This window comes from Falco punctatus (genome assembly GCF_963210335.1).
Source record: "Falco punctatus genome assembly, chromosome: 12".
In the NCBI taxonomy this organism is placed as follows: domain Eukaryota; kingdom Metazoa; phylum Chordata; class Aves; order Falconiformes; family Falconidae; genus Falco; species Falco punctatus.
In genome coordinates this window covers 16,656,060-16,668,834 of record NC_137592.1, presented here as the reverse complement: position 1 = coordinate 16,668,834, position 12,775 = coordinate 16,656,060, and the positions used below count along the sequence as shown (strand labels likewise).

The 12,775-nt window shown below is 44.3% G+C and overlaps 1 long non-coding RNA gene across 1 annotated transcript in view; it reads left to right on the top strand.

Moving 5' to 3' along the window:
• The first annotated feature begins 761 nt into the window (after positions 1–761).
• Positions 762–12,775, top strand: part of LOC308071981 — a 55,625-nt gene continuing 43,611 nt past the window's right edge. The window contains exon 1 of the long non-coding RNA XR_013931452.1: positions 762–12,203. This is a non-coding gene — a long non-coding RNA (uncharacterized lncRNA). The remainder of the gene's footprint in view (positions 12,204–12,775) is intronic.

Here is a 12,775-nt window from a genome sequence, read left to right as displayed (position 1 = left end):
CAGTGTTTGCTTTGATGGTACAATCCTTCTAACATGCTTTTTCCTTAATGGAGGGTTTCCTGTAGAGGAATTGGGTGCAGTGAAAATTCTCTGAGGTTGATCAGTAAGTACAATTTTAATACCAGTAATAATAACAACATGGTAGACTTCAGAGGAGCATTGTTCCACTGCTGAAAGAGAGATGATTTACACGTGAAATGAGAGTCCTTGACCTAGAGATCAATTTAACTTAATTGCTAATGCCATTTGTTCTGTTTGTCATTGCAGAAAGTCAGGGTGCTGTATTTTTCTAGTTCACCTTTCTGTTTTTTAAGGAAGTATAACTGGGTTCTGACACAAAGCAGGATGACAAGCAGTTAAGATCCCTAGATGTCTGGTCAGATGTTTCTTTTCCAGGTTTGTGTCCTTTGCTGCAACCCAAATGACTTCTTCAAATTCTTTCCAGTTTTCACTTACAGTGATGCCTGTGCTTTGAGCTAGTGATTTGCTGAAGACAAAAAAATCATAAAAGCCCAGACAGACAAGAGACGTGGGCCTGGTCAAATGGAGGGAAGAAATTGCTTAACAGTAAACAGCACTGCATTGTGCAGCACCTTTGGCTGACAAGAGGGCAGTGGCCTAAAATCCCTTTAGGAGAAGATGAGGATCAGGGAGAAAAATGAAAAATGGTCTTAAGAGCTTCCCAGAGCCAAAGCAGAGATGAACAGTTTACTGGCTCATACCTGCAGGACAGTGACATGCTGAGTCACTTCCCGCCCCCCCCCCCCAAAGATTAAAAAACCAGGCTGTACTCTTGTTCAAGAAAAAACTGTCAAACTAAATCCCATGGGAACAAGGGTGATCCTGATCCTGACAGGATCCTGCCCATGCCTCTGGGAAGCATTAGCTGTGCAGGCTTGGGTGTACAGCAGCAGGATGGAAAAGACCATGTTAGTGCTGGGAATCACAATGTGGTCTCCAGAGCCGTACAAGACCTGACTTAGATGTGAAGGTCATGATTACATCTCTCCGAGACTCACAGGATCTGAGCAATGTAGATGCTAAAAAAAATAATGATTTTAAGTAATGTTTCATATCATAAAGCTGCTACCTTGCAGGTCATTTCAGCCATCTCAGGGTACTCACAGCTGTACTATAGCATGTAATAACTTGGGCTGGCAGTTGAGAAATTCCGCATGTCCCCAGAAAAGGAGTGGGACTGCTGGCAGCTGCGTTGGAAGCTACTGGGGATATCAGGACTGGCTGCTAAACCCACTCTGGGGTATAAACTGAACACTGAAAACATGGCAACATCACAACTTTGCAAAGCCAGGACTCATTAAAAGGGCAATTATATTTCCTAAATGCTAACACCGAAGCAACTGTTCAGCATAGCTTGGGAAAGGGGGATATCTGTATGACTGAGCCAGAGCATGTAATGCTTGAGCTGTACTTTTTCTACCTCTCTGCACAAAAAACGCACAGAAACTGGTGTTCTACTCAGCTGTGCTTAAATCAAGGACTCCCAAGCTTTCATTCTGGGGAGCTATATCTAAACTGGCAGGTTGCTTGGGAACCATCAGAGACTCACTAGTCCTATTGCCACAGTCTTGTAGCAATGACAGCAATTGCTATCAAGAGGGAAAGATGGATGCTGCATCTGAATATGCTTATAAAAGGCTGCACGTGATCAGGTGCTGTTGTTTTAGGAGGATGCATGTACACCTGTTTTGGCCTTGAGCTTCATTTGCTGCACTCTGTTCTTCTCTTTTCCCAATGGTACCTCCTTGAGGGAGTGGAGTAACAAGTAATGTTGTGGCCCTGATATGAGTCTCTGCCCTGGGAAGAAATCCAAATCTTTGAGTGTGTCGCTTACTTCAGAGTCAGATCCTGTCACATAAGAGCCATGTTTCCAGAGCATCACATTGAATATGGCTTTTGCCCTTCCTTTCATTAATACCTGTTTTCCTCTCCATGTGTCCAGATCTATGAAGCTGTGAAAATGGATGTGGATGGCCGCACTGCACAACAGGCTATGATGGAATTGACCCATTTAGCTGTTGAACTGCATGTGTAGTGACGGGAATTACCCTGCTCTTTCCCGAATAATAAATCTTTACAACTTCAGAAGGTGTCCTATACCATTAGCAAAAGTTTCTACTGAAGAAATGGATAAGTTGAACACCGATTCAACTGGGAGTAGGATGTGTCTTGCTGTTGGCTGAGGATGCTCAAGCTGGTTGTTTTACGAAGATAAAGTGTCATGAGAAAACCTTAAATAGTTTGTATTCTCTGATGTTTTCGGATGAAAACAGCAGCTTGAGTTTTTTCAGGCTTCCGTGTGCAAGGGGCAGACCTTGTGTTCTCACCTTGCAAATAACAGGACTGTAATTTGAACATTGTTTCTGCGTAAAAACTGATGGAGAGTTGAGAATGAAGTGTGACATTGACAGTGTCCTTTTAACATTTTGATTGGCAGGTCTCTACCTCCTGCCACTCACAATACTCAGAGAGGAAACTATCTCATTAACAACAAAGAAAGAAAAAAAAAAGAAAGCCATTACCTTGTGTCATCTGAGCACAAGTTATAAGACTTTGCTGACACCTGCAAAGGTGGAATAAATACCTGCGTTTCAATCACTGGGAAAAGAAGCCCATGTACATGCTCATTAGGGTTCAGAATTCAAATGTTCTGTGTAGGTCATTCCTATTAAAAAATTAACAACTCAGCCTAGGACAGAAAAGCAAATATAGTGATCCAGCAGTGCTCTCCCCCAGGAAGCCAGTGACCAATGACATACGTGTCAGGGGCGCGCAGGCTCTACGGGCTACTCGAGCACAGGGAGCATCAGGCAGAGCATCCTGTAGCTGGTAAGTAATAAAGGGTAGGTTTACGTTGCTGCAGACTGTACGTATTTGGCTTGAACTGGACTGCATGGGTACCTAAAAGGAGCAGAGCCCAGCCTGATGCTGCCTCTGCCTCTGTGACTTAGTCAGAGGAGGAGATGTCTCTCAGCTCTCCCCAGGGACTACGAGCACTTGAGGTGTGGCACCATGGTGTGGGTGTGCATTGCTGGGGGCTGCCTGAAAACAGCAGGACCAGGGTGTGCTGGGGGTGTGCAAAGGAAGAGGTGCGAAACCACCACAGGAAACACGCTAATTCAGATGCAGCAGCAGTACAGCACTTTCTGCCTGCCTGCCAACGGCGATGGCAAATCCAGGTGCCCTTTCACAACCTCTGAAGCAGAACGCAGCATGTAACAATGGAGAGAGAAATTAAAGCCCCTCAAAGTAAAACTGAGGGGAACGGAAATTAAAACTGAAGGGACAAGCAAGGAAGAATTGCTGAATAACCCTTTGGAGCTGGGACATTCAGGTACGTGTTGCAATTTGGGTGGCAAGCTGCAGGGATGGATACCTGTAGTGGTCCATGCAATGCTTTAATTACGTCGCCTGATTTTTTTACAGTGCTCCAGATAATATCCTCCTTCTCAAGTTTGCAGTGGCACTTCTCTATTCTTTGGACCAAAGTATATTCATCTTTTTGTTTGTTTGGGGTTTTTTTTGTGTATTTTTTAATCACCCAGATGTATTTTTCCTTTAGGGAAAAGTAAAATAAAACCTTACCTATTCTATAATTAGAATTCAGGTTAATCTTCCTTGGACTGGTGTTTTTTCCCCCCTCTATAAATATATGTAAGAATTATTAAGTGAGAAGCTAGAATACAGAGGGGGTCTGTTGCTGCTTTTTCCTAGTGCTGCTTTGCTTAATGGACCTCAGCAAAATTTCTTCAGACACCATTCCTTCCCTCAGTATTCCCCTTCATCTCTAAGAAACCCAATGCTTAAGACAATCTCAGAAAGATTTCCAGGACAGAAGGCAACAGCATGAAAATTTTGGGAAAATAGCCCCATTTTCCACAGTATGAGCAACAGCAGTTAAACTACCTCCTCCCTGCTGGGAGGGCCTGATGGGCCCTTTCCCTGATCAGACAGATCACCTCTTAGAAAAAATTGTCTGTCGTGCTCATTCCCTTCTTGTTCTGCACACAGTTTCTGAACTGCTTTCAACACCTTTTTGGTGGTTTTCTCCACACCATGTCCACACTAGAGGGGCCAAACCATGTTGTTATCTGTCTCAGGCTGATATGGTTAAATGGAGGGCTTCTGTGCAAAGCTAGATTTGACCCTCTGTAGAGTTTTTGGGTAGCAGTGGTGTCCAGCAGGTGATTACTGGAGCTGGATATTTCTGCTGTGTTTCCAAGCCCTTCACAAACCTTCATCTGTGTGCCTTTGCTTCCAGCTGGTTTAGGTGGTGGTGTGCTCTGGGAGGGAACAAATTCTTTCTGGGAGCGTGGTAGGATGCTCAGAGCTCGGGGCTTTTGGCATGGCTGTGACGTCCATCACTAGCTGCATTGTCCCCCACAAAATGGTAGTCTATCATACAGGCACGCACTTGCATCAAGCCAGATCAGCTCCTTTTCTTGTGCTGTTCCAAGCCTTTTTAAACTTTTTTGTTTGTTTGTTGGTTGGTTGTTTTTTTTTTCTGGTTGCAGAGCATAGTGTTAGCCGTGATGAGTGCTCGGGATCTTCTGCTTTTATGCTGCTTTACCTTCCACAATAAAGTTCCTGTTCTCTCTGCAGTCCCTGCTTCTCTTGCTGAACCAGAAGAGGAAGCTGCAGGCAGTGCCATGGAGGAGGGATAAATAATAACTTGTAAATTAATCCCAAAGCAAGATGACTTCAGTTACCACAATCTTTTCCATTCTGTTTTCTCGCTTTAATGCAAAATGAAAGAGATCCACACCCCACTGGAAATGCAGGTAACTTTCGTAAGGCACTAATACCACTTTATGGTAGCATCATTATCTTGACACCTTAAAGGAAACACCTGAAAAGGCAGCTGTTATATTTCCTAGTATGCTTTGCACAGCAACATGGGTCCTTTCTCTGTTTCCCCTAGATTTGTTTGTAAAAGAATTTACCTTCTCTTAAATAAATGCCAAAGATTAAGCTAAACAAGCACCACTTTCTGACCCTTCTCCCTGGCTCTCTGCAAGCCCCATGGTCCCAGTGGGTGGGTCTATCCCAAATCTTAAGGCCATCTGAGTCTTGCATGGTGTACAGACTATATGATCCCCTGGTCTTGAATACATCTGGGTGCTTATTATGAAACCTGCTGTGTGCAGGTCAGCTCTGTAGCAGGAGGGCAGGCAGGATACACAGCTGTATTAATTACCAGCAGCTCACTAATGACTGTCTTTACCCAGTGGAGAGAATGGCTCTTTTCTTGGAGGTGAAAACAGTTATTTGGGTGAGAGCAGCAAGAACGAGAGTTCCTGCAGGGATGTATGCTACTAAAAATATATATTATATTCAGTATAGCTGAATGGGATACAGTGTTAAACCTTTTTTCTGAGCTTGCTTTTACAAAGACAAGGGATATGCAGCTGTACCAACATCTAAACAACATCAGTTCATGCAGCGACATTTTATGTAGCCTGTTTTTAATATTCCCCTGTCACAGTATAATAGATGCACTTGCTGGAGAAAACAGAAAATTATGTGGTGGGCTGACCCTGGCTGGGTGCCGGGTGCCCTCCAAAGCCGCTGTGTCGCTCCCCTCAGCTGCACGGGGCCCGTGGGTCGGGGTAAGGGCAGTGAGAGATCCAAAACAGATTGACTTGGGGAAATTAATTTATTACCTACCAAATCAGAGAAGGGTAATGAGAAAGAAAACCAAATACTCCTGAGTTCTCTCCCTCCTCCCCACAGCGGCGCAGGGGACAGGAACGGGGCCGGGGTCAGTCCCTCACGCTGTCCCTGCCGCTCCTGACCCTCAGGGAGGCTCCTCACCCCCTGCCCGCCCCAGCCCGGGGTCCCTCCCACGGGAGAAGGCCCCCCACGTCATGGTGATGTTAGTGCACTCACCTGCTCTGCTTGCTTTAGGTAACTGACTTTTGATGTACTGAGTAATAAAGACCCAGCCACTTTTATTCTACTTTCGTAGCTGTAATTCTTATCTTGTCACCTCCTGGGGTCTCACGGAGAGCACTACATCGCATTCTCCCATGAATCCACCTTCCCCTTGCGACTGCAGCTGTTTCTGTGCTAATTACCCTGCCTAGCTCAGTTGGTTGAGTGCCTCTGTTATTAAATAAACACTGCTGTTGTATCAGCCTCTGGTGAATTTCTGGAAGCGCTACCCTAATGCTTGGAGCATCCTGCTGCCTCTAAATCTTGTGGGATAGATGTGGGAGTATGATTTGGTGTGTGTATGTTTTTATAACATTCATATTTTTACAATTGCTTCTGTAAGTGAAGGTTTTTTTCTTTTTTTTCTTTTTCATTTCCATTGGACATCTGTTCTTTGTTGCTGTTCAAACTTTCTTATTTCCTAAGGGTCTCTATTTTCTGTGTTAATATTGCTCAGCAGGAGAGCATATTAGGGACTCGTTCCACCTATGTAGGAGGGCTAAACCACAAAGTATGTATTCTGTGTTTCTATAAGATAAAGAATGTCTCTGAATAATGATGGGCTTCTGTCATCATGTAAGAGGAGATGTATGCAGACAAAGACTTGCAAACCCAACTCCTAATGGTTTCTACACCCAGCTTGTTCAAGCTTGACTCAAAAGGGCCTTGTTACCTTCTTTTCCCTTGTGAGTGTGAAATGCTCTTGGCTTGATATGGCACTGTTGGACTTTGGCTTTCCTAGTTAATTTTCCAAACACAGGGAACTGGGCTCAACCTCTGCAAACTGAACCAGTGCCTGGTAATTTAATCCAGACTGTTTTACACATCGTTGCCAGCGACAATCAGCTTGCCTCTGGAATTTAGTGGATTGCTCTAGAGTTATTGTGTGGTACAGCTGGTTGAATAATGAGAAAACTTGTATGACTCTGTCCTCCTGAATGAGATTCATGGCTGTTTGCAGAGGCACTGCAACTCATTAATCACCAATATCCCAGTGGCTGCTGGGAATTTATGAAAATGTTTGCAAATTGTAAATGTTTCGAGAATACATTCTGGAAATGAGTTATTTGCTATTTGTCATTCATTGGTCTCCTGGCTGGAGGCATATCTCACATAGAAGTTTCAGTCATTGGGTCCAAGAACAAAAATTATGCCATATGACTATTCACACATCATGAGTGACTGGGAACGAAAGTGAGCCATTTGTGAACAAATTACATTTTGGAAATTATTTATCTGTACTAATGGGCAAAGATTTATAAACATGAGTTGAATTGTGCATGTTTGGAGCAAGTCAATACTTTTCCCTGATGCTTTCTTCTTCTGTCCAAGAATCTCATTTTCCATTAAGATACATGATATATAAACACATAAAATTTTAGTCTCTTGCCTGTGCCATTGGGAGAAAAATCTTCGAAGTATGAGCAGGATATAACCAATACAGTAATGTCTTCTTGAGCCCACAAATAACCTGGTCCCTGCAAGATACATGAATTGCCTCATTCATCTCAGCTGAACCTGGTATCTGAAACTTAATGAGCTTGAGAATGATAATGACTGAAATATTAACGTTAGTATTTTGGTGTTTAGTAAAGTCTGCAGAAAAGGTGTGTGTGGGAAATGGCCACATTTGAAAGACTAGGAGAACCTGGAGCAAGCAGCAATTTACAAGTAGGATGAGTCTGCAAGAGAAGTGGAGCTTGGGAATATTTCCTTCACTTGATTTTCCTAGCTTCAATCCCTGCTTATGAATATTGAATGCTTTGACTAGTTTATGAATGATTCATCAACACAGGCACATACACAGAGTAAAATTGGGAAAAATGTTTGCTTTCACGGGTTTTATTTAACCACTGTTTTGCTTGAGACAGAACAGAACTCAGGGTGCACAGAGGGATTGACAACGAGGTGCAGCTGCTGCGAGTCCCATGGGGAGTTTAATTTTGAATGTTACTTCTCCTTTCATCAGTAGCTAGCGGTGACTTTTGTGCCCTGATGGACAGATCATGCAAGGAGATAGGTGTCATGCCATAGGACTCTGAACCTGTTATCGTCCTCAGAGAGCTTTGCATAGTGGCAGTACAAGGGCTGTTGGTTTGCTTATGCATTTCCTTTGCAACGCAGTCGTATCACATCTCTGTCTGAATAATCTCACTCATTATTTTCAGAAAAAGGTAGAGGTGCCACAGGAGATGTTGAGGGCAAGAAGAGCCTCCTGTGAACTCACGGGCTGGGATATACCAAGCCCTTTAATGCTGGTGTATTCTTTCAGTCAGGTCTTGCAGAACCTACATCAGGCCCGCAAGGTGGAAAATCCCTCCATCTCTCCGTGCAGTCCAATTCTATCCCACAGCAGCACTGCAGCAGGATTGGGGATGAGGTGGGGACAAAGGAGGGTGCAGACATGTCCTACATTCACAGCTGAAAAGAGACATAACTAGAAATAAGGAAAGCATCTCATGCATCTTCTCTTCTAATGTATGAGACGGAGTTCGGCACTGGGGATGTATCTGCCACAAGGGATCATGGAAAACAGAATGCTCCCCTTGCACATGAGTGGTGTCTGAGACCATGGCATGGGAAAGTGGCCACAGTGGTGAGGCAGAGGGCAAGACACAGCTCCAGCTGCTGTGGAAGGCGAGGCAGAAGGCTGCTGTTAGAGGGCCATGTTAGTGCATGGCACTTGGCAGTTGCAATAACAGGGCTGGTGCTGGGAGGAGGCAGAGCTGTGTCTGAGTATCGCTGAAGGCAGACAAGAGCTGTGATATCTGCTCCTGTCTCTGCTTAGCTTCATGTCTCTTTCTTCCCCAACCCATCTGTGTGATGAGGGTAATAATCATTACCCACCTTTTGGGAAGACAGAGGAACAAGACTATGTGAAGAACAAAAAAAAAACATAGTCAGTCCAAATAACAGGAAGGACCTTACGAGGAGATCTGTAAATGTAGAATTGAAGTGAAGAAGATGCTGAAATCAAGTGCTTTGGGTGTTTTAGGTCAGTCAGAGGAAAACTGGGAAATGCTGGACCAGAGCACATACAGAAAAGAGGAACATCCTTTCAGGAGACAAAATGAAGTGGATAAAAACTGATAAGGCTTTTCTGTATTTAAAGTCTTTGACTGTGTAGATGGGTGACTGTTTATCCTGCTGTTGTCGGCTCCATTTCAGTGATGGCCACAACACTTCTGTGTGTGGCTGGGAAAAAAAATGATAATAGAACCATCTGGAAGTAATGAGTCAAGGATAATGTAAGATGACAGTAATTAATTCTTTGAAATGAAATTCCACAGAAGGGGGAAGAAAACAAGCAGAAGAAGGCTTGGGAATTATGCCAGCTGGGAAGCACAGGGGATGATTCTGGGAGTGTACAAACTTCAAATCCTTTGGAAATCCCTGCATACACTTAAGGAAGGACCAAAGCTGGTCTGAAGGTTCCCAATATAACATCTGGGTTTGTAGGTGAAGTTGCCTGTTTTGTTTGGGAAGCATCACTTAAGTATAGAGTTTTTATTTGGTTAGTTTATAAAAGAAGGTTTTGGGGACACAGAAGCAGAGCACATTATGGAAAATGCTACACTGACAAATAGCCTAGCTCCTGATTCTTCGCGTTGCATATATGTTAGCTTGTCCCTAAACCAGTCTTATATTCAGCTCATTTAGACACCTTTAACTCCATTTGATTTTAAAAATTATAAACTATCTTTTTAATACAATGCTTTTCAGTGACAGTCTAGAGCAGCTAGAACCTCTCCAACGGCCAGGTACAGAGGTAGTGAGCAAATCCAGTGAAGCATGGTCTCAGACTTTTCAGGATTTTGAGTTTTTGTGGGATCACCACCCACATGTTCTGCTGATCTTAAAGTTAAAAGTCTTCCTTTATGGCCTGGGAATGGACAAAGGGTTCAGGGATTTCCATCCCTTTTAGTGATGGATGAATTTGCCATACCTGAATGGGACCCATCTGGAGGCTCAGGTTTTACCATCTGTGGTCATGGTCTGTGTTGCAGGTGCGACCATCTGAGTCAGCCCTTTGACCCCAGGCTCTGGGGTCCTTATCGCTCTGAGATTGTGTCTCACTTCTCCATGGAAGAGGACGGTGTGCACCTGTGTATAATGAGGTCCAAACTCGTTCTGACACTGGAAAAACTCAAGGCAGTAGTTTGAGCAACCCTTACCCTGGATTTTCAGGAAGGCTTGGGTACAAGCCTTAATCAGCCTCAATATGCAGACCCCTGTAATTTGGACTAAAGGGGTTTCTCTGGGGCTGGCAGCAGCAGTATGCTGTGATTTGCAGTGCAGATCAGTTGCCAGAGGATGAAATAACACACACTTTACAAGTTATTTATTTCTGGCCCTCTGAAATCAAGCCTCAAAACTCACCTTTTTTTTTGTTTTAGAAGAGTAACAACAGGTTGCAGCAGAGAAGATGGATGCTAGAAACGGAAGGAAAGATACTTAGGCTGTGTGTGCGTTGTGCAGTATGGGAAAACGCCCCCCAAAACCCACTGATGGGCACAATTAATTTTCCCTAGAACTGCTTGATACACACTAAAGACACTCAGGTGGCAGGTGTATCGTGTGGGTGTTTCGGGTACCAATGGCATTTAAACGACTATGCTTAGGCAACTAAATTGCTCCTGGCACATTTAGCTGCACAGTACTCTGCTGCACAGAGGTCTAAGCCATTTCCACACCCTGCACAGTGTCTAATGTGCACAGACCTTAAAAAGTTTCTATGTGCCCCCAGGCCAGCCCCAGAGGAGCTGACAGACACTGGAGCAGCTGTGGTGCTCTTAGGTCAACTGCTTCAGGTCGACCCGCTGTCAGCTCCTTCTCTGGTAGCCTTTCTCCTTCCCTCTCTCTCTCTTGTTATGCCCTGCTGGGTTTTTGTTCTTGCTGCAGCTGTGGTGGCCGCAGGTTAATTTTCTGAGCGCAGAAGCAGGCAGCGTTGTGCTGTGCTCCTTCCCAAGGATGGGGGTGTCCAAAATGGGTGGTGGTGTGTGCTGGATGGCCAGATGATCCTAATCTCAGGGCAGGTCTGCAGTGGTTTTAAGGAACATGTCCAAGGCTAGATGGGAACACGGGCTCCATAAGTAGTTCTCAAGGTCATGCTCACTCAACAGCCAACTCCAAATGTTGGAGGCATGAAGATGACTGACTGCTTTCCTTGTCCCCTGTCATTCCCTGGGTGGCATCCCTTCAAGCAGAGCACGGCTTACTCTTTCCCTCCTCATCCTGCCTTCTTGTTTCTCTCTCCCCAACACCAGTCACCCGCTCTTTTTCCCTTTCTTTCCCAGGCTATTTTAGCGCCAAGTTTTTAATGCCAATTTGGAGACAGGACTCTTATTCCTCCCCAGAAACGGTTGGAAATGCAGCTTCACCCCATACAACCTCTTCTCTCAAAATCATCAAAGCTGATAGCAGCATCACTCTCCTGCATCCTGCCTGCAGGTTTTGGCTCCCCACAGATGGAGTTTTCATTTAATCAAGCTCAGGCTGAATGAAAGCAGCACTATTAATTAAACAATGGCCCATCTGGTACATTGCAAATATCTACACCACTAGGAGATTAATATCAATTATATCAGAAGCTGGAGGGATGCTAAGACCTGCAGAGACTCACTGTTTGGGTTGTGTTAGAAACCAGACAGAGGGTGAGTGTGGTCCAGTGGAGAGATCTCTGGACAGCCAGCAGGGAAAGCCTGATCCTATTGCCAGCTGCGACACTGATACATTTTGTGCGTCTGGACAAGCCGCTGCTGGGAAATTTTCTTCAGGTGAAAGCTGAGGAGAATTTGGTGTCATTCCCAGTCATACCGTTGAAAATACTTCCTGCAATACTGTGCTCCAGAATTTTTCCACTATAAAATGCTGTAAAAATATTCTCCTGTCTTCAGAACATGTATTAGGAGCTGCAAAGAAAACTGTCTAGAAGGACTAGGGGTAAAAAGCTGCAACATGTGGTTTCAAAACCCTAGTTGTAGTGTCCCAGTGTGGTGTGCCATCTCCTGGCTCCAACCCAGGAACTCTCCCCTTATCAGCTGGAAAGATCTCACTCTAAGCTCATACTTTGGAGAATGCTGGTTTGGAAACTAGATTACTTTCTCTACAAATCATATACCAGCCTACTGGTGCAGCCAGAGATGTCCCAGAATTCTTACGTGCATTTTTTGGTAATAGCAACTACCCAGAAATCCAGGAAGGCCAATTGGTGTGGAGGCACAGAGATGATTTCTGTCACAAGAGTGGTGAGTCTGGCACAGCTGGCACTGGAGCTGTACGGATGTTGAACCTCCACTTTTGACTGTGGTGGCAGTGCTGGGTTTGAGTGAAAATTAATCATGGCAGAACATGTCATGGGATTTGCTTATGAGGGCACAAAGAGGTGGGACTAGAATTATATATATATATATATATATATATATAAAAGCCAGCTCTATCATGTTATTTTTAGAGCAGCAGGCTTTATCAAGGCAAAGAGTTATGTGCAGTAAACATTGAATGGCTGTGATGAATAGCGATTCAATCAGAGATGGAGAAGTGTCACTTCATGGTAAGAAAAGAAAACCTATGTCAGTGCTAGAAATAGTGACAGTAGATTTGTTATCAGATATAGGAGCTTTGCTATCTTCCATGTTTTGCTTTCAGGGACACTTAAAGGTCACAACAGGGGCTTCCTGAGCAAAAGTCCCCTGTCTAGGACCCCAGCCAACAATTCACACTGGGCCTTTTTTCCTGAAAGGCAAAACTGATTTCCAATTACAGGTCAGCCGACTTTTTCTTGAACGGGAATTAAGTCAATCAGATGCCAATAATATAC